Below are 23,019 nucleotides of genomic sequence, written 5' to 3'. Positions count from 1 at the left end.
TTTAAAGGGAGTTTATTCGACCTGCCCAAAACAATTATTTTCATGGGCTAAAGGCTTACCGTTTTTTCATTTTTCGGGGAAAATTATTCTCAGCTTATTCGCTTATTTATCGCGTAAATCGGCATGAGCACGTGCGTGCGCAGTGATCCATGCAAAGAACGAGCACTTTAAAGGGAGTTTATTGGACCTGCCCAAAACAATTATTTTCATGGGCTATAGGCTTACCGTTTTTTCATTTTTCCGGGAAAATTATTCTCCACTTATTCGCCTATTTATCGCGTAAATCGGCATCAGCACGTGCGTGTGCAGTGATCCATGCAAAGAACGAGCACTTTAAAGGGAGTTTATTCGACCTGCCCAAAACAATTATTTTCATGGGCTATAGGCTGACTGTTTCTTCATTTTTCGGGGAAAATTATTCTTCGCTTATTCGCCTATTTTTAGCTTAAATCGGCATCAGCACGTGCGTGCGCAGTGATCCATGCAAAGAACGAGCACTTTAAAGGGAGTTTATTCGACCTGCCCAAAACAATTATTTTCATGGGCTATAGGCTTACCGTTTTTTTCATTTTTCGGGGAAAATTATTCTCAGCTTATTCGCTTATTTTTCGCGTAAATCGGCGTCAGCACGTGCGTGCGCTGTGATCCATGCAAAGCATGAACGAGAGAAAGGGGTTTAACCGAGGGGCCCGATTTTTATTTGTCATATCATGAAACGCCAACAACACTGACACCAAGGACAATATAGGGGAAATTACTTGTGTTTAATAAATGTAATGAAGAAACGATAAATGAATGGAAAAAATGGATGAAAAAACAAATTGCCGCAGGTGGGAACCGAACCCACAACCTTCGCATTTCGCGTGCGATGCTCTACCAATTGAGCTACCGCTGCGCTGTTTCCCCGTCCACTTTCTTGGGTATTATATGTGTACTAGTAGAACCCTGGGAGTGTTTGCCAGCGCCACCACTCACAAACCTTGGCGGCGGACCTGGAACGTCGTTTTTGTCGCAGGCGTCACGAGAAAGTGATGTTTTTTTGGATGAAGGCAACTGGCCAATAAACCCACATATGCTACCTGGAGGCATCAAAGTTGCTTGATTCGAGATCCTCGTTATGTAATGAACGAGAAGAAAGGGGGTTAACCGAGGGGCCCGATTTTTATTAGTCATATCATGAAATGCCAACAAACACTGACACCAAGGACAACATAGGGGAAATTACTTGTGCTTAATAAATGGAACGAATAAACGATACATTAATGGAAATAAAAGTGGACGAAAAAACAACTTGCCGCAGGTGGGAACCACACCCACAACCTTCGCATTTCGCCTGCGGCAAAAAGGACGTTCCACGTCCGCCGCCAATGTCTGTGAGTGGTGGCGCTGGCTAACACTGCCAGGGTTCTACTAGTACACATAACATACCCAAGAAAGTGGATGGGGAAACAGCGCCGCGGTAGCTGAATTGGTAGAGCATCGCAGGCGAAATGCGAAGGTTGTGGGTTCATTTTTCACCTGCGGCAAGTTGTTTTTCATCCACTTTAATTTCTGTTAATTTATCGTGTCTTCATTCCATTTTTTAAGCACAAGTATTTTCCCCTATGTTGTCCTTGGTTTCAGTGTTTGTTGGCTTTTCATGATATGCAATGAACGAGCAACCTAAAGGGAGTGTATTGGACCTTCCCAAAACGATTATTTTCATGGGCTTACCTTTTTTTTCATTTTGCCGGGAAATTTATTCTGAGCTTATTCACTTATTTATCGCGTAAATTGGCATCAGCACGTGCGTGCGAAGTGATCCATGCAAAGAACGAGCAATTTAAAGGGAATATTTTAGACCTGCCCAAAACAATTATTTTCATAGGCTGACCGTTTTTTTTTCATTTTTCCGAGAAAATTATTCAGCTTATTCGCTCATTTATCGCCTAAATCAGCATTCGCACATGCGCGGGCTATGATACATCACCTTACCTGGCTGTAACAACAACAACATTGTAATGGTGTACAGGCTTACCTTTTTTCGAGGGAAGTCGAGTTGAAGCATATCGATTTATTCATAGAGTAAATTGGTGGATACACGTTTAATATAATGACGATCTTGTGTGTGCCGAACCTTTATTCTTTCCCAGAAGAGTGAGTCGACGTTGCTGCAACATCTTCGTAATAGGCTATAAGCTTACCTTGTTTTAGAAGAATCCAATTCGAGCATATCTAGTTATCCATCGCGTAAATTGTAACTACGTGGGTTACCATGGTGATTGATGTACGTGCCGAACCAGCACTGCTTTCCACAGAAGGGAATGAACCTGGCTGTGACATCTTTGTACCGGGCTGTACAGGCTTACCTTCTTTTTCCAGGAAGATCCAATGTGTGCATATCCATTTATTCATCGCGTGATTCGGCGTTAGCGCGTGTATGAGCATCCATGAAAGCGCCAGGGCACACGGGCGGTTCGTCATACGTGGCGTAGAATTCACATGATAGAGCGCTATATTCGCAACAAGACACAGCACCACGCCAATGACTATGAAAACATGTGACGGAGTCTTTATTTGCAAGTATGAATGCAAGTATGAATGTGGTTCTGATTTTCGTGATCCGTGCACAGTGGCGTAGCGGCGGGGCCGGGGTTCCACAGCGGGAACATGGCTGTGTGGGTCAGACCGGGGTGACTTGGCCACCGTCCTCGAGGCTGCGCCTGTGGCGTGTCTGAACACCTTGCCTTAATACACACGCAACGCGGATGCGTTTTCAGCCAGCACCGAATAAGTTTTAACTTTCGTTTTTTTTTCTTGTCACTGAAGACACACCCAGGGATCCAAGTGGGCGTCCAAGGAGGTCCGTTGAAATGTACCACGTACCAAGAAGCGCACGTCCAGTCGGCCAAGTTGATGCAGAGGGTTTCATTAGAGAAAGGCACATACCCAGTCTCACATACCTCAGCACAGCAGCCCGATACCCTACCTATTCGAGCATGGGCTGCCTAGTGCCTAAGGTGACGGGGGAAACGGTTAACAATGGACGGACATACTTCAAACTAGACCTGTGCACGTGCTCGGGCCGGACCGAAAGGCCGGACCCAGCCTGGCCCGCGGGGCGGGCTCGGGCCATTTGGAGATTCTCTTACTAAGGCTTGGGCCGGGGCCCGGGCCAGGCTGCCACGCCGGGCCCGGGCCGGGCCAAGGAAGCCACGTACCCAAAACTTCCTCTTCTTGCTAAGAGGCTATTAACCATTACGGCCACCAGTTCAAGCAGTGAACGAAACTTCAGCGCTGCCAGATTCATAATGTAGGAGCGCCGCACTTGCCTTAAGCCTTCATCAATGGACGACTTGTTTTTGCACAATAGCTTAGAATAACAATTCTGTGCGCGCGCTGCATCTGTATATATTCCCAATTTTGTCATATGGAATGCAAGAGTTCAACATTATAAGGTCATTTAAGTAAACTGATTTTCCTGATATTGTTATTTTGTGTGCTGGCGTCGCCTTATTGCAGGTCGGGCCGGACCCGGGCTGGGCCTTAACCCGGCGTAAGGCCTAGCCGGGCCGGGCGAACTCAGGCTTCTTTAGCGTCGGGCTGGACCGGGCCGCCTGTGGTAGTGTACTGACCATCCTCCACGTCCTACTGGAGTGTCGGGAAGCCGAATCTGGAAGAAAAAAACATTTTCTCTTAGCATACCGGCAGCACATCCGCCTTCATCCTGTTATGTTACTTGCTCCAGAACCACTCTTTGACACCAACACCGTCCTAGGTTTTTTGAAAGATGTTGTATTGCATGTTATTAGCCCCACACGTTCGTAGCGCTTCCTCTCTTCAGAGGATGCCGCTGTGATAATTATTTTGAATAGCACATGCCTCTAGGCCCTTGTGGTTCAAGGGCTCTGGTGACGCAGTAGTGCTGTAAGCAATTTACATCTCGCATATTTTAAACAATGCATCATTCTTCTACGATGGATTTTAATGTTCATAGTAATCGTCATTAGTCATCGCCATAATTTTATAGCACGTAGATTTTACGCACTTTACAGCGACTATTTTTAGGCCACTTTACAGCCAAGCCACATCTTCCCTAATACATCGTTAACACTACCACTTGTCATGGCGCTCTTTGGCCAAACCTGGCCCTTGCGCCATAAAACACTACACATCATCATCATCATGTGGTAGTGTAGGGCCCGGGCCGGGCGCGGGCTCAGAATTGCGGCCTGCGCTAAGCTCTACTCCGAACTGGGCGAAGTTCCCAGAGTGCTAATCACGTTTACAAAATGACGGCGCGTTTCCTCCCCCACTTTCCTCCCTTGTGAGAGCGAGATTGAACCTACACTTCCAAAAACTGCCAGCGATTGATGCGCAAGTGCAGCAGTCACCAAACATGTGGCCTCCGAATTCGCGCCCTGCGAGCGAGATCTCAGAGGCCATGCATCACTGGCAGCGAGGACTATAACGGCAAGGACGAAGTTCATTACCGCCGGTGTGCCAGCGACGGTTGAACAAGTGGCGGTTGAACGCTGGTATTTCGATCTGTAAGCAATATTGGCCAGAAGTTTGGTTCATCCGTTTATTTGGCGTTTCAGCGGTCACACATTGCTGTTTCCACACTTCTTTAGCGCATGCTACTCAATGCCGTGCTCTGTGAAAAGAAAGAGGAAAAAAAAAACATTTCATACCTTGAAGCCTAGCAAATTCGCCAGGAAAGTTCATCCTGGAAGTGGTAAGGCTTCTCGTGGGGTTTTGGCTCACCGCGATTCAAAACTTACTGGTGTCTCAGGTTAGGGCTGTTGAGGCTTCTGAAGTGAGCACCCAACATTGAAATGTGTGACATTACCAGGAGCAGTTGCTGGACAATCACCGTTTCCACGCACCAAATTAAAGGCAAACTAGTTCTACCGCGTCTATTAGTGTTTTACGCGCTCTTCGATTTGGTGACATCTCTGACAGTTTTCTGAAATTTTGTCGACACGAAAATGCTTCTTCCTTGGTCGTCGCAGTGAAGTAACTGTAGTTACAGCCTCCCCTCGGGACACTGAGTTCCTCCAGTTACTAGAGCTAGTAATGACCATCAAGTTCCAATATATCATTATATTTTTTAGGATTGCTCAAACTGACGCGTTCCGAACTTGGACACATCGCCCTCCTCCATTTAAAGATTTTTTTCATATATGTTTTTATACAACTAGAAATAAAATATTTCATTGTCAGTACTCTACCTTCGTGCACGCTGGAGTGTCAACTCAGACGACCCGCAGTTTCTGAAGGCAAGGATGTGAGTGCGGTAGCCTGCTTCAATATAGCAAAACGTTCAATAATTTATATCGATCAAATTGAAAGCACCAGCTGCTAATCTGTTTCCGGCATCTCCTCAAGAAATTGTGATATTATTTACGACAAAGTGTACTTGCGCAGGCTTCCCAGAAAAATAAGGTATTCCGGAACGAGTTCCCCTGAGTCGTTTCTAGAAAACTGTCCTTCAAAGCTTCAAGTACGGAACAATACAGCGAGAATGAACGGGATGTCCATGTTTTGCATGCTCTTTTCACATACAAAATATCTGGTTATGATCTATCATTTGTTCAAGTTGTCTCAGGTTGTCAGGTTTTCTACGAATACGTAGACATTCCAGTTGTCTACGTATACCCTATGGATACGTCAAATAACAGACACAATATCCTAAAAATAGTGAAGCCCCTCCCACAAGTATGCAACGGCTAGCTATCCCGGTTACACTTAATACGCCTGCTGCTCTGAGATATCGTTGATGTTGCTGCTGACTGCATGAGGTTAAGTTTGGGACTGGCGCTAGCCCTTAACATCAAATATCGCATTAATCACCGGACCCATCAAAGATCAAGCGAATGATGAAGCTAAGGCCCTTATGTGAAAGATTATCGCTCGCTGTTGGTAAAAAGGCGCTCGATTTCCCGTGAAGTTGGCTGTTAAATGGCGAACACAACCACAGACCGACAAGTTATGTCAACGAAACATCCTGAATGCGCGCAAAAAAAAAAACGCACTCAGCGGTGCCTGTACAACGCTCTTAACAAACCGCCTTCTTGCTTTATTTTTGTTATTATGTCTCTAGTTTCCTACACAAAGTGCAGGAGATATCTCGCGCAACACCTACGCCCATTTCGCGAAGTGATTTATGGTGTCGAAGTGTTCCACCATGGGTGTGGACATCGTATATCACCGCTTAAGAGGACGACAGCAGTCGCTGTAGGCCCTTCGTTATGATTTCCACGTTTAGATAAGGTTTCCACTTTCAGGCGCAAAAAAATAGAGAAGAAAACGAGGCCAGCTAAAAAAACAGCCTATAATGGACGCGCGTGGATGTTGATGTCTGCGCCACTGATAGTGTGGTCTCTGCTAACTTCCCGTTTTTTTTTGTTTGCTTCCACACTTTCCATGCTTTGTATTATTGAGAAGCATGAGACAAAACCAGGCATGAATCAAAACAGAAGAACACACTTTCCAGGCTTCGTATTTTTGAGAAGCATCAGACGAAACCAGGCGTGAATTAAAACATAGGAAAAGTGCAACATAATACAGCGAAATTCGCATTCCATAAAGTTGGGAAATAAAGCGCAATATAAATTAAAGAAAATGAGGCAAGAAAGAAATGAGACTGCTTTGTTTTATATACAGGGGGACAAGTAGGGTTAAATATGTGAAAACATGTGTTAACGATGACGAAAGAACAGAGTTAGTATATCCCTGAGAGGCATGACAAGGTGTCGTTGAATCATTCTCTTTTCCCGTTCAAAAGCTTTTGACTTTCTTGAAAACAGTACATAAAAAAGAGAAAACTCCCTTCTGGCAGCTGGCAGGGAGATCTAGCTTGTCTGACTTGGCTGTTAGCCTAATGTCTTGAAATTAGTGACACCGGAAACAGCAACTGTTTCTAGAAACAGTTGCTCAAGACACAGTTTTCTTGTGCCTTCCGCTAGATTTCCAAACTCTGCGAGAGTCATACGTTTTCTGTTTTTCTATTTGTATTTCTTTCGATTCTTTCTTTCTCGCTTAATTTCAATTGCTTTTCTATTTTATTTTCATTCTTCTTTCTTTAGTCTAAGCCCTTGACAACGTCACAAAAAAGTCCCTGTGTTAATTGTGCAAACTGCTGGAAGAGAAACAACATCGCATTTTGAGCGATTTAAAACGAGCCATTGGCCTTAACCTACGCCTGTATCTGTCTCGCCCCATTTCACATGACCGATCGTGCTGCGAGGAATCTTGCTGAACGGGGCGATTTTCCGGAGTATAGAGGAGGGTGACGTGAAAAAAAAAAGAATTATTAGCGCTTGCCACAGCAAAAGAGATACGAAACTTTTGCAACAATGATAGAGAAGTCTGTTTCTTTATAAGAATGAAGTCGCTTAGAACTTTGAACACAGGGTAGCCAGCCTCCTTGCGGCTAACCTCCCTGTCTTTCCGCCCCTTTAGTCTGTCTCTCTCTCTCTCTCTCTCCAATATAGCAAAGAAGCATGACTCTACAAGAACGAAGGAGAACTTGTGAAATTATTCGTGACTTATTATTGCATTTTCAGTATGCCTGAGCCTGCTCGCTTCGTCTAATGCATACGGCGTCCAACATTTCATATTTTGTGGGAGAGAAAACCACAGACCATTCTCTCAAAATAATACTGTTTTATTATTGTTTATAATAATAGGTTATATTATCACGTTAGAACAGTTCGTAAGGTCAATTTGCAGCCAATGCTGAAGCTGCACTTAAAACTAATGAAGGCAGCCAGTCAGTGGCAACGAGCAAAAGAAAACTATAGTACATTTCAGCTCACAATTAGAGGAAACACTAAACAAAAAGTCACGTTATCCTTTGCTGATGCGTACAAATTAGGTGCGCTACAAAGCAAAGCTACAAAGGACTTTCATATAACAACAATGAAATTTTTTTTTTCAGTTAAGCGTTTCTTCGCAACTCGGCAAAGTGGAGGCATGTGATCTGAAAACGCTTAAACTCGGTTTCCTTACACGAACTCCCGCAAGTGCAAGTGTAGTATCTGTATAAACCAATTAAATAATTCGTAGAAATCATCTCATCTCAATCACCGCCGACCTTAAAGCGATTGTCATACAAGTAATGCGGTGACACGCCGTAATGCCAACGCCCAGACGCATCATGTTTAAAGCGTCTACCGCCGCAAGGGATCCTCTCACGCGCATCTCTGAGGACACATTCCGCCATCTACCGGCGCTCCTGAGAAGCTCGTCGTGGCGCATATCTAAATATGTAGTAAGACAACATTGCCCTAATTTAGGAGCCAGGTTTCGTTGAACTTAATCAGCTCACCAATTTCATGTCGAAGTGCCTTCGCGTCACGTGTCACTACAAAATTTAACACTGTCCTTGACACTACGCATCTCTAATCTCATTTCCCGTTTGAAGTCTTGAAGAGCCTTCGTAATTTCCTGAGCATTGCCAGCCATTCTTAGAGATTACATGCAAAGATGCAGTCAAAGTTACAATCAAAGTTTGGCAGCAGTGCGCCGCAGTAGAATAACTATTAAACAACGCCCAAGTCTCACCTGCGTCAAAATGGGCGGGTGAGCGAACCTGTACGCTGCTTGCGCGCCGCTGCCAAACTGAGCTGCCGCCCGCAGTGCCGTCCCTTATAAAGGCAGCCGGTACGAGCCTCCCATGCCGATTGGTGGGCCGTGCGGCGATGCGCCAGGTAGCTGGGGAAGCCGGGCCGTCGAGTCAGCGATCTTGACAGTGTGCAGAACGAGATGAAATCTACGCTGTTCCTTGACGTAGACGGGGCAGTCAGTCGTCCCTCGGCCCCTTGCTCCTTGGCGAAGCGTGCAGAATCTGCGTAAAAAACGGATGGGTGAGCGAACCTGTACTACAGAGTCGATCACACTTGCCTAGAGTGGCCCGAAGGCTGCTCCGCACTGCGCCTGCGACACCTAGCGACAAGCACCGAGTTCTAGATGTGTTGGCCGATAGCGCCACGCGCGTGGACGCTGCGGCGTTCGCGGGCGGCCAAGATATACACGCCGCAGCATCCTAGCCGTGTCACGTTCGCAGCTCAGCTGGCAGTGCTCGTCCAGTGATGAAAAGCCGGTGCTCGCAACCCGTAAATCACGCAGGCCTGTACCTCGGCCGCCCGCGAATGCCGCAGCGTCCACGCGCGTGGCGCTATCCGCCAACACATCTCGAATCCGGTGCTTGTACTATAGGCGTCGCAGGCGCAGTGCGGAGCAGCCTTCGGGCCACTCTAGACAAGTGTGATCGATTCTGTACGCTGCTTGCGCACCGCTGCCAACCGCTGTCGTGTGCTTATGAATGATATGTTCCAAGGTTTTGCATGAGTGCGATGTCAATTAACTTGGTCTGTATTTCGACAAAGGCTGCTTGTCAGCTGTTTGATAAAGAAGAAGCACTCTAGCTATCTTACATGAGGAACGAACAGTAGCAGATGATAAGAGTTGTCGAAAATGACCGGCAGTAATCTTGATGATCGCAAAGAATAGCGAACTCTGAAAAAGATACTTGGCGCATGGCCGACTGCGGGCCTTCAAAAAAGAGCACTTCTTGCTCTGAAAAAAGTGTTTAGGGGGCACCAACATTTTGGGAAAATATTAAGTATTAGATGATCTGAATACGCTAAATGAGTAACACAAACGTTGTTCGTGGTTCATAATTGGTTTATGTGGTGATTGCAACTTTTACGCAACAAGCATAATTCTGTTCTGTACTTGCAGTGTATTACATCTGTTGCGTGTTTTGGCTGTTCAAAATATCTTGCTTTGTATATGCGTATGTGGACTGAACTAATGCACAGAACTTTGCGACTCATGTACTGTCGGACTGCATATTTTTTAATCGTCCAGTATTCTACTGAGTGCCATATTTTGTGTCGCTATTCTCCCTTTTTACGCTAATTTGTTTCTTTTCTGCCAAGTGACAAGGGGTAGCCGGTGCCACCATAAAGGCGCCAACCTCTCCTAATATTCATTTTAATAAAAAAAGACGCATTGCGTATCTCATCTGGACTGGTGCACGTTTACGAACACAAGTTTAATAAGAGGTTAAGACTGCCTTCCTTGTTTATGTCAATGTGAATGATTGCTTTATAACAAACTATATTGGTGATAGAAGGAATGCATTCGGGATCGAGTATAAATAAAGACTAAAAATACTTGTTGAAAGCAGCAAATATTACTGACAGATCACTGATGATGTCATTACCAATTTTGAATGAAGTGGATGAAGCATCGTAAAGGTAAACGAAGGTTAGTTCTTAACAGAGTGTGAAAAAATGAAATATTTGGCCCTTTGAAGCTTAAAATTAGGGATCCAAGGAAGGTTAGCGTTACCTTTCTTAGTTTTAACGGCCACAAATGGTTGGCTATACACGGCTTTACAAGCTCTTCAAAGTAATGCACCAGTCCTTTTATCATAAGTGTATGACTAAGCACAAAACGCATCGAAATGATCAGCTAAAAGATCAGTAATGTAATTGTCCAGAAGGAGTGAAGCCCGGGAAACTAGTAAACGTATAGAGTAATTTCGAGGTTTGACAACACAGCAGCAACAAAACCCTGTCATGATCTCAGTGTAGCTCAATTACCCCCCAAGAAAACGTGAGGCTTATAGCACGTGAAAAGACAAGGACGAATAGAAGACGTGACACACACCGGCGCTGACTTGCAACAATCTTTATTTTGAGCAAATGACCCACACATATACACAACGTTTTCGCGCACATGATCATACATGCGCTGTTTGCAAAAATTCCTTACACACCATTGCGCAAGTAAGCTAACTCTCTGCGCGAAAGGGCAATTGATGGTTTTGACACACAGTTATCCCCATGCCTATCAATCACTTCTGCTTCGATCATTTCGCGAGTTAATCTTCTTCGAGTTCTTCCCACGATGGAGCAGTCTTTGTATGCTGGAGCACAAATCGAGCGATAATCATCATCCACCCCGGCAACAGCCCACCTGCAGTGCCTGCAGTGAGTGTCAAGGAACTCACCCCGCTTTTCTGCTACGTCATACCGGTGTTCCTTTAAACACTCGTAGAGGCATCTTCCGCTTTTCCCCACGTAATTTTTTTCCACACTTTAAAGGAAGGTTGTAAACAATTGCTCCCGCACATTCAACAAACGGTTCCTGGTGTTTCTTTTTGCGCGTGCGCTTGTCAGACAGGCCTGGTCTGGTTAGTGAGTCTGCACGGACATTGCAATTTTGTAGAAGCAACAACAAGCCCAAATCCATGCATAACTCCCAAGAGCAGTCCTTTTGGGCTAGATCTGAGCTTAAAGAAATTAAGTCGAGGATGAAATTAAACCTAGTAGGACTAGGAACATCTTGAGCGAGCCCAAAGTACAAGGAAATCTTTATTAGTGCATTGCAAATTGCTACGTCACGATCTATTCTCTTTGGTGATGGCCAGTTCATGCCAGAAGCGTTGAAATGGCCCACGCAGATGCATCATGACGAATCAACGTTAGCCTGGCACATAAAATGCGCAATAGCATGTAGCAGATCAAGTGAAGAACCGGGCTGACGATATATAACGCTAATAAAAACAGTATAATTATTCAGGCAACTATTGCACAGCACGTATTCTGTCTCCGGGGGAGAAGGTAAAGCTGAAACGAAGATCCGAGCTGATAAGCAGTTCGACGCCGCCGCTAGGGCCACGAATACTGTCTAGGTGCACGGCAATAAGACAGGGTGGGGTAAACTCGGAATCGTAAACATTACTATGTAACCATGACTCAGCGATGCGAATAACATGAGGGGAATAAATAGAAATAAGAACCAATAAGTGTGGAAGCTTTTTTTTAACAATACTGCAAGCTTTAATGTTCTAAACGACGAGGTTGTCGAAATGGCCAGAACGAGCTCGTCAGGGAGTGTATGAGGCGGCAGTCGAAGACGCAGGTACAGAAGATAATGGTTCGTTAGATGCATTTACTAATGTGCTTGAACTGCCATAGCATTTATAACGAACCGTGTCACTGAACCCATGATTGTACATTTTTATTTATATATTTATGTATTTTATTTATTCACGTCGCTTCACAGACTCCAGCATCGAATCATTGTGGGAGGGGTGAGGGAGGGGGACAGGAATGCTTACTGACTGTTATTGTGGATCACTGAGAAGTAAAAAAAGCATCATTATACAATAGTGACACGTGTACTTATCTTTATCGGGCGACCACGTTTCGCTGCCTTACAAATGTAATCGCACAGCGCGGGACGCGCCTGCATTTATCCGAAGTTTCTGGAAAGTTATCGATGCTTATACCCGGCTGTCTGTAGTCGCCGAACCTAGTGTTATCTGATTTCATCGCGTGACGCGAATGGTGTAGAACTTTGTGGAAGGCACGCGGGTCACAACGATTAGTCTGGAACATTCGACGACTGGTGTATAAAAGCCAACGCGTTTGACCCGCCGATCACATTTTCGACGATCGCCGACTGTGTTCGCCGCTTTCATTGTGCTTTAAGTGTAGCCTGTTTTGTGAGCACAGGTTCGCCCAATAAAAGCTAGTTTTTGCCTTTCACAGTATTGCTACTGTGTTCTTTGACGCCACGACCACGTGACATCTGGTGGAGGTGCTTTGCGTTCATGTACCAGACGCCCCCACAAAGCCGTGACCCAAGCCCTCACGCGGAAGACACCAACGTCGCCAAGAACCAGCGAGGTAGCCGCAGGCTGCAAGGACTGCCCCCGGAGCACGGACTTTTGCCTGAGACGACTAGGAAGAGGGCCACCAAGTCCACCCCAATAGTTCTCACGACCACGTGACAATAGTTAATGACCCATTAGGAATGAGAAAAAATGGCTGTTACTTTTCCTGAACGCAAGCTGGACACTCATGTTCACGATGTGCTCCGTAACACTATTCCAGTGAATGGTAGCCTGCGGCTAAGCAGTTGAATAAAATGCAGCAGTTCTGCCAGAAATGCGTTAAAAGCTTAGAAGGTTGTTTAAAGGACGTAATGTGCGGTAAGGTTGTTGAAGAGGCAGCGTTGAATGATCGGTGCCAGCAAGCAGATTCCGTGATTGCAAAGTAGGAAGAGAGAGCAGTGATTTAATGTTTGGTCCGCTCGAGTGACGGTTGCACTTTCTGGAAATTAAACGTGCGTCGCGATATTGAACGAATTCAAGGTAATTCATTACGTAAGCCTGATGAGGTGACCAAATGAGTGATGCGTCCTCAAGTACTGAAGTTTGCGACCAAACTTTTGTTAAGGAACTGACGCTTCCCAGATGTTTTCCTTTTTTGTTCAAATAGAACAAATCCTTGCCGAAACGACCTTTTATTGAAGTAATTAGAGTCTTTGAGTTTATGAGTGTCTTTTTTTTTAGAGCAGCGGTTATGTCGTTAACTCTGGAAAGTTTTGGAATAATAGGACGAGTGGGAGAGTCGCGGCTCTATCAAATCTGTGGGCACGTTCAACGAGGGGCCAGCTAATTGTAGAAGTCTCGCTGAATTCAGACGTAACGTTGGACAACAGACTGGCAGTGTTTTGGTTTAAGTCTTCCAAAATACCTTGTATTATAGATTAATTCTTAAAAAAAGATTTTCTAGGTCAGAATTTTTTAAGACTAGCTTAGTAATTTTAGAAAATAAGGAACTCATTTCAGCACGTAGTTCGCAAATTGAACTGGAGTCAATTGATTTAGATGAAGATTCTAAAGCACTGACAGACGCCTCTAACCCATCCATAGCGGCAAGCGACTGTCTGTTGGAATTACGTAATGTCATGAATGCCTCGAGCCAACTTACTTTGCCCAGTCGGTAGTGTAGAGAACGCTCCGGATGCAGAAAGATCCTCAGTTTCATGGCATACGGGAGGAGGATGGGAATCAGCAGTCTCAGTGAGAGTGAAACTGAGGTTTGATCCTGTAGATACGGGTGGTTCTTCAACGAGGCAACGCCGTGTTTAAGCAGAAACAAAGAGAGAAGGCCTAATGTGCCTACAACAGCAACATGCATAACGAATCGTGTACCATGGTTTACCCTAGGTAGTAGGCTTCCCCCCCTCTCCCCTGATTGCGAAGCGTACTGGGCAGGTCCTTATTCTGCCATTAAAGTGCTCAAGCTTTTCAAGTCTTGTGCAGCTGCAGCGAAGAGGGACATATATAGGGCTTTCTCGACAGACGTTGTCCACGTGGCAGAATTGTGGCTTCATCGGGCGACAGCTGCGGCAAATGCGCAGCTGCCAAACGCGGTTGCTATCGGCGTAGTATTTCATCAATTTGTTTTACCGAAGATGCAGCGCGATGGTGTGAATGTAAACGTACTAGCTTGAACGTTCTGGCCGCAGTGACATGAATGCCCATCAGAATATTTTATGTCATGGCGGCGTGGAGATCAATACTCTCTCAAGACGCCGTTTCGGTCCCTTCCGAAAAAAAAAATACAGGTTGACGCGTGGCTCCACAGTTTTTTTTTCGTTTCAAGGTTATTAAGTCGCTTTCTTGAGAGTGGCGCGAACGCAGAATGCGAGCTGCTATGTGGGTAGTTTTCAATCCAGGCCACAGCCTGACGTTTGCGACGCGCGAGACAGTTAGTTCATCACTTCTTCCATTTCTCGATCTTTGTTTCTACTCCTTTATTTTTGGTTTGGTAGGGCGTATTCAGTTGCGATTCTTCTAGGTGTTTTGATGGCGCATAGACAGGCCGAAAGACGCGCTTCGGTGCTGATCCGGGAAAAGCATTCCCCATTGACGTATTGAGCTCAAGGAATCTAATCAGCCGGCACAACACGTTTTGGCAGCCTATCGCGTCACCTACTGCACTTGAGTTGAGTTGAGTTGTGGACATTAAACGATATAAATCCCGTTCCTCGAGGCGCACGAAAGGTCTGTTCGAACAATGAAATTGAACAATCTGTCATCGACTCATAACGTAAAATGTATGCTTCAAACCTCAATTGCTTCTCATCGTATATGTAAAATGTTTCAATATTTCGTCTACGAATATTTTGTCTTGAAATAGTGGTTACAACCGCACTACTATGGTCAGAATCGCTAAGTCGCATTCACGTATTTGTTTTGTCCATGACAGGTGTGTAGTTAATGATTATACCTGACCAACTGTTGCGATGGTGGAACTAGCAAGACAAAGGCAGGGTTGTATCATATAATGAATAGAAGAGATTCATTTACTTTCATGCGGTATAGTTCCTTTCTATGTGTATTTTGTAAATACAATAATGCACGTTTGATATATAGTGACGATATTTATGTTTTGTACCTCTGTACAGTTCAGAAAAAAATGTCCATGGGTTTGGCAACGCTATAAACAGCAGCTCATCATCTTCTTGTCTGTCGCTGATGGAGATGAGCAGAGGAGCATGGATTGAGAAGTGCAATTTATAAATATGAGGTCAACGTGTCTGATTTCGTGGACAAAGATGGGATCGAGCGCACTGCCGGTTCTTGCCGTGGGAACCATATTGAGGGAGGCCGACATGGCGCCAAACGCCTCCCTCGTGTACTCCAAATACGACGCGTTTGGGGCTTCGTGAGGTCCACGCTGAAATCCCCACAGACGGCGAGAGGCATGTCCCGTTCCCGAGCGTTCTCGTAGCTAGTTATGTGTTTGCTTTTTGCGCTAAGCTATTTGGGTCATTGTGACGCATCGCGGCGCCATCGTCTTGGTGGAACCGCGACTGACGTAGACGGCAGCGACGGCTGTTTTTGGTTGCTGTACATTGCGTGACCCATGGAGAAATGTCGGACATAGTTATGCGCTGGCATATCGTCAACCGGAGCTACAGTCGTAGCGTGACGGATTCGACCGTGACATTGCGTACGAGAAGGTTCTCCTACATAGGATAACGCCAGCGCACCTTGCCTGGGCCCACTTGACCTGCCGAGCAAGTTCAGACCCGCTGATGGATTGTCGCTCCTCCATTCCGAGAGCGGGAGGACTCCTATCCTGGAAATATCCGAGCCCCCCTGGAGGTCCCCGACACGAGCATCGCGCGACTGCACGTGGATGGCCGTAGGAATCGCGCAGTTCTCAAAGTTACGTGTGTCCACAACTTCTCAGACTGCTGGGTTAACGATGGAAGGGAGATAAAACTTGGACATGAAATCAGGGTATCGTAGAAATTTTCAACAATTAGGAAACATACTTACTTGACAGAGACTACTCGAGCTCGCGATGCTCTTTGGGGATGGAGTCTTTTTTACCCTTATCGAGCTCCTGCAGCCGCTTGGAGCAATGGCGAGTTGTCTGTGGTACCACTGTTGCTTTGCACCCTTAGCCTTAGCGTAGCCAACACAATGCTCTAACTATTCAAGTATGCGCTACCAGGTACCCAACGGAAAGACGGACGGACGGACGGACGGACGGACAGACAGACAGACAGACAGACGCAAGCAGATAGATAGATAGATAGATAGATAGATAGATAGATAGATAGATAGATAGATAGATAGATAGATAGATAGATAGATAGATAGATAGATAGATAGATTGAAGAATTCACTCGGAAATTCAACTGTAAATCGTATAAGTATGCGTAAACATTGTGCAACTTGCTCATCACCACGCAGCCCGGTGTCATTATCAATGTTTCTAAACAATTCGGCCAATCCAAACGACAACGCTGCGCCGACAGGAACTGCTGCAAACGACGAAGCCAGGTGTGCTGATGACTTTCCGATTACTATAAGCCGTTATCGCTCTTTAGCGCCGCGTCTATCCGCGTAGTACCACTACGAACCGTGATCAACCGTACTTCGGAGGCGCCTGCGTATGGCACGGCCACGCAGACCATATGTTGAAAGCGTCCTGCGATGCGGACAGAGTGCCGAGTGGTGATAGCTTCGCACCCTGAGTTCTCGCCGCTTACTTCGTGGTAAAGGGAGATGCGGGTCCCTATCTTCAAAGCGATCTACGGAAGAGTTAAGGTGCCGCGTGTGCTCAGAGATTCGTTAGCGCTGTCTTCTGGCTGATTCGTGCCCGTTGCAGCGAAAAGCAGCTTCGAAAGTGACTTCGCTCACTGCTGCACACTCGATCACGAAAGCAATCGCCTTATGCGACGGACAGTGTTTCTTATTGGGTGAACTTCGAAGTGCTTCGATTACATACGGTAGCTTAGAAAGCCCCCTTACGTGGAGCTCTGAAATGTCTATACATTTAGAGTGACGCGACTATATGCGCTACAACTTTCAGCGTAACAATTTCATCATGTATGAGAATTGGCGAACAACAATCTTCACGGTGTGCGATGGAGACGAAGTCTCTAGGCTCCGATTAGATACGGTAGCTTAGAAAGCCCCTATCGTTGCCCTGCACTTTCTGCGGGTCTTGTTAAAATTATTTTCTAATCAACGTCGGCAGCGAAAGGGTGTTTAAGCAATCGTACAACACTTCATTTGTTGTTTCAATTCTTTCAAGCATTTGTCGAAAACAACGAAATATAATACACGAGAAGCTAGGTTGCATCAACTGCTCCTAAATGTTTCCGAAATAGACTGCAGCCATGCGTGAATTATTCTAGTAAGTTTCCAGCGAAGCTATTTTTCTCGAGTGATCGTATTAGGAAACGAACCCTCTTATTTCAAACGTACACCCACCCGGACGACAATCCACCTCGACTGGAGACAGCGCAAGGAGGTGGAACCCCTCGATGGAAGTGGTCACTGCATTTGAATGGCGCATCACTGCAGTTCTTCATTAGCGCAGTGCCTTCATCAGCCGAGGGTCGAAGGTCATTTGAGAATGCGGATGTAAGTTGGTGGTAAATGAAGCTCAAATATTGAAATAGTGCACACCTGTGGCGATTCAACAACTTGATAAAGAAATTCTACCACAGGAGCTGTTTTTCTTCAGGTCTTCCAGGGATTTGCATTTTACGTAAACTTAGTCATCGCCAGATATGACTCATGCAGAATTACTAAAAAATATACCTGCATGAATTTTCTCGCTGTAAAAAATGAAAGCCGTCGAGAACATCACTCCTTCAGTAAATCGAATGGATTTCTTGGACTCTTCTAGCTTTATTGCGCAGACGTTTGATTGGTTAGTTAGCCAGTTTCCGTTCTCGGACTTCTTTTCAATGTCTGTCCCGCAAACGAGTAGTAGGGAGCGTTGGCCACCGAAGCCTGCCGCGCGTCTTGTGGACTCTTGGAAATGCACTCTTCTTGAATGGACAAGTAGGCAGGCAGCCCATGTGGGACGTGTAATTTATGTTGTGTGTAGCGGTGACTAACAGCGTCGACTGGGTAACGGACAAGCAAACCCCGGTTCGGAGCCAGCCGTAGAGTTTCGCACAATATTACCTCGAGGAAAATCTGGCGCCCCCGTCTATGGGAGTTTGATGGTATACGTATGTGTGCGCGAGGTTTCTGTTGGCTGGCGTTGAGTGAGGTTTCGCCTAATACGTGGGCATGGCTGCATAAATATTGCTTTCCTAAAATGATATTTTGAGGTTTCCATATGGTTTTCATTCGCCCGTATTGCATATTTCAGTGAACCCAACACAGCTACAGTTTACAATCAAGCGAAAAAGAGCAAGGGCAGACGACAACCTGTCGCAATGCCAGCGCGGACCTTGTCGTCTGCCCACCTACTTTAGTGGTGTCGCCGACACTTCTTGCGTTTCATATAATTGTACGTTCAGCCATCACCCCTCCTGAATAAAATAAACACGTTGCTATATAATAATCGAGCTAAGACGTCTTCTCACTCGCTCTTCTGATAAAATATCAACCATTGTGACCGACGGAATCGTGCTAACCAGGCACCCCTTCGAAGTGTCCCGGCTTTACAAGAACTATGCCAATCCGAAGCCACATATTCACGTGTACACAGCAGCGTCGCACTTGTGTTCTCTCAATACGCAATGACGCGCGAAATTGTATGTGGTCAGTAACTTGGAACGTTCTAAAAATTGCTCATTCCTGGCCTCCTATTGGTCGGCATCAAGAGGAATCGCAACGCTACAGTTTCCTAGAGCAATCGGGTAGCGACACCGATAGTACTATCGTTATTAATGCTAGCGATGGCCTTTCTTACGCGCCCGACTCATAAAAAAAGGCTATCAATACCATATGTAGTCAATACACGGTTATATTTGCATCGCTAGCACATACTCTGTGGCACGCAGCCAATAGCACACACCCAGTAACCCAATTATGCATTCGGGCACATACCGAGTAGCACGGGCCACATCCATGGCACCACGTAATACACAATGTAGAGAATTAGTGCACTCCGCCAAATGCACCCCCTCCCCCCCCCCCCCCCCCCTAGAGAGCTCACCGCGGTAAGCAAAGACGGGAAGCACCAGCATTTATATTCGACAATTTATTTTGCTGTGCTCGGTAACACTGTGGCGTACTTAATCACCTAAATGCGGGACAAGCAACAAGAAAGAACACCCACGATATATGTGAAATGTATAAAGTACATGCAACTAGAAATGTATCCGTGGGGTCATTGGAAGTGTGCCACTTGGTATGTACACCAGGTGTCAACGGGCATATGCCGCTCGTCAGTAAACCTTGTTTTGACGTCATCTTGGCTTACTGCAAGCATCAAAACACACCAACCCGGTGACACTCACCGTAATGTGACTTTTCTTGCAAATGACGGCCGGCGTCGAGGTTGCGCTTTTTTTCGGCTCTCAAGAAGTGCTTAATCCCAAATATGACCTTCAACATCGCCTCTGTGCACTTTAAAGACTTGGCAGATATTGTGCTAAAAGACGTTCTCTGCTGACGAAGCGCTTCGCGACCACTGGTCATGTTTTTTCGTCAGTCACAATATGGCGAAATATTTGTCAAAATGCTACAAAGATTGCCAGAACAAGTGCTGCCATTATGATCAATAAAATTTAGGCTAACGCGTATACTATTTGGCTCCAATGGCGATGCGAACCGGGAGATGTATTCTGTAAGAGTCCACATGTCCATTTTGGCCACTGCTGATTGGATTCAACTGTACGAGCGAGGAGGAGGCGAGCGTCCCCAGCCAAATAGCAGTGGCCGAAATGGACAGTCCAATAGGTGGACTCCTACAGAATACCTCCCCGGATGTCTGCATCAGTAGTTGGTCAGAACCCGTGACGCTGCAGACACAGGCAGCGCCATGTTCAAACCGTACGCAGGCTTGTCTTGTCCCGACGGACACCGCAGTCGAGAACCTATACAACGAACACCTCTAGAACGGAATGATCTGTATAACGAGTCACTTGTGTGCGCTCTAGCTTCCATTCGGCCACTACATAAAATTATTGACTTTCCTCCTTCCAACAGGAGCGGGAGCATATCAGTGTGTCCTATTCTCTCCTCGTGGCTACCAACGCTTATGCACGCCGCGTTAAACTGAATCTCCGCCTTCGCGGACGGCTCTAATTCCCCAGTAGTTCCCTCGTAGCAGAACGCTGCGAAGACGCTGCGAAAAATTGCACCGCCTTCGGGTGTGGCCCACGGTGTACAGGTTCTTTCTGGAGCACAATATTCTACCGATCATCACGACACTCCTTAATGCGAAATCTATAGGTGTGTTCATTCAGCAATATACTTGCTGGAGTGGACAATCGGTCTCGTGCGGCACATTACAAACGGAGTGAAGTGTGACCCGACTACTCCCCCAATCGGGAGATCGCGAGAGGCAGTGTGTGGGTTCAGTGCAGCCGCAGGAGACAGGATGGATGGATGGATGTTATGAGCGTCCCCTTTGGAAGGGGGCGGTGGGTTGCGCCACCAATCTCTTGCTACTATGCTGACTAATACCCTACCTAGGTTAACGCTTCCGCTTCTGCAAGGCTTCCGCTCATGCAGCGTTTCTATCGGTGGACGCGCTCAAAGCATGCAATCGGTGAGCAGAAGATCGATGGATGGATGTTATGAGCGTCCGCTTTGGAACGGTATGGCGGTTCTGCGCCACCAAGTTCGTGTTGTTTCATTACCTAATATCCTACCTATGTTAAACAAGAAAGAAAGGAAGGTAAAAAGAAAGCCCACGATGAATTTCCACAACCAAAGTTTCTGAAACTATATAGTGTGAACTTTGTTTTGGTGCGCCTCGGTTGCTTGTCGTTTCCCTACTTTTTTTCCGTCAATTTTCCAATCGCCTCTTACTAATCTCTGTTGCGGACATGTTTACTTTTCCCCTGCTCTCGCTGGGGAGAAGGGCTACAAAGAGGCCAGCGATTCTTAAATCGACCGCTGGGCAGGTAACTTCACATTCTAATAAACCATGCTCCATCGTTCCCCTAGCTTTACCGCAGCAAACACACACTTGTATCTTTTTATATATCGCTTTATATTTGCGTGTTCTAAGGCATCCTGGTCTGGCTTCGAAAACTAGTAAGCCTACGTTTGAGTTATCATAAATTATTTCTTTCCTGATTTCTTCCATTTTCCTTAAGTAGTTACTCATGTGCGGGTTTCTTTTCCATTGCCTCCACCCATGAAATCGTCTCAACATTTGTTACTTCACGCTTGAGGTTCGTTTTCGCTGCGTTTCTCATCATACAGGCCGCATACTTTCTGGTAAGCTTCCCAGTTCTTTTCCTCCACTGTGAATCGATGTTATTCCTGTACAAATACTTGAACACTCTCCCAACCCGTTTACTTTCTTCCATGTTCGTCAGTTGTTCCCCATAATTATTGTTGCTGGGAGCTTCACTCACTTCAAAACTTGTCCAGCCAATACCACCCTGCACAGCGTCATTTGTAGTCTCCCTGTAGCGCCCAATGCGAGGCGTCCCACTGACCTTTGGTAACCATCGAGACCTGCTTGTGTCCCTGATTTCAAACAAACAACAAGCATTTCAAAATGTGATGTCTGGAACCATGCATTAGATCTTTGCACATACTCCAGAGCACCTCGTACCTATTGTATCCCCATAGTGCTCTGTGTTTCATTATGACCGCACTTCTCTTCGCTAAATTCGTGTAACGATAAATTCGAGACATAACTTATCGCCGCTGATTGCCGGAGATGGTGCGCTACTCTGGCACCATCTCGTAACGGTTGTCGACGCAGAGGCCTCATTTCACGGCATTACGCTTTTCTTCTCACGCTTTCGCCATACCCTCCTCCACGGCTTTCTTCCTCGCGCTCGCTTCGATGTCACCGTCTTTCATGCCCCGCTGCGCTCCGCATTCACTCTTTCATCCTTCGCCGTGCTCGTTCGCTCGGTTACGCCTACGCTCAACGCAGGAACCGGAGCCTAATAGCTGCGCTCTAAAATTACGGACAAAAAGAGATGTGCGTGTGCCTTTTTTGTTGTTTATTGACCCGCTTCGCCGACCGCACGTGTGTCGGTAAGTCGGAAGGGTGAATGGCATAGATGCGACTAGAGAGGGCAGATGAAGAAGGGGTAAGTGGCCTCATGGGGTGCGAAGGAAACCTCCCCTATCACATTGAACGGAACTGATGGCTTCCACAGTGTAACACGCTCGTCTAAACTCACCGGCGGAACGTAAGTCGCCAGAAAATAAACGTTCCACAGTCTTTCGGACGAAGAGGAATGCACAACAGGGAAACGTCGTCCCACAGTGGCTAATGTAACGCGCTAACGAATCCGCACGCTCCTTTCGCATACAAGCAAACACGCCTAGTGCTAATCTAAACAAGGCGGAATGTGTTTCCAAAGGGCAACCAATTCTCTCACATAGATTCCATGCTGATAGGTGACGTTGTCAATGGATTAACGTTCCCGCGAATTCCACATTCCACAATCTTCACGCTTCGCAGAAACACGGTGACTTCAAACGGTCGAATCCGGAGGCGAACAAGGTGAAGGCTCCGGTTGGGACAATCACTCTCTGAAGACGGTTGGGACAATCACTCTACGAAGACAAAAGAAGCCTGAGGCTTCTTTTGTTCGCGCTGTCGGGATTCCTTTCTTTGGCAACGTTAAAAAGGGACAAAAAAGAGAAATTTACTTAGGCTGCATTAGTGAATAACCCTTCCAGAATACAAAAAAGCCACCTTTAACCGTGAAAAGATGCCTGGTAAGCAAAACAATTATGCATATCCCACAGACTGT

General features: G+C 46.1%; 1 protein-coding gene across 13 annotated transcripts in view; it reads right to left on the bottom strand.

Annotated features, from left to right (window-relative positions):
- Window positions 1–2,525: 2,525 nt before the first annotated feature.
- Window positions 2,526–23,019, bottom strand: part of LOC135910324 (uncharacterized) — a 312,252-nt gene continuing 291,758 nt past the window's right edge. For 9 of the 13 annotated variants that reach the window (XR_011508107.1, XR_011508108.1, XR_011508106.1 and 6 more), the window contains 2 exons: window positions 8,551–8,833; window positions 2,526–3,652 (listed from right to left, as the gene is read on the bottom strand). The gene's annotated coding sequence lies outside the window, so the exon portion shown is untranslated. Of the gene's footprint in view, window positions 3,653–4,472; window positions 4,637–4,673; window positions 4,794–8,550; window positions 8,834–8,889; window positions 9,186–23,019 lie in introns of those variants that run through there. The other 4 variants (XM_070524264.1, XR_011508110.1, XM_070524262.1 and 1 more) reach the window with 4 other exon arrangements.

The sequence above is a fragment of the Dermacentor albipictus genome, chromosome 8 (assembly GCF_038994185.2).
Source record: "Dermacentor albipictus isolate Rhodes 1998 colony chromosome 8, USDA_Dalb.pri_finalv2, whole genome shotgun sequence".
Lineage (NCBI taxonomy): Eukaryota > Metazoa > Arthropoda > Arachnida > Ixodida > Ixodidae > Dermacentor > Dermacentor albipictus.
The sequence above is the reverse complement of the archived record's forward strand: the minus strand, read 5'-3'. Positions and strand labels throughout refer to the sequence as shown.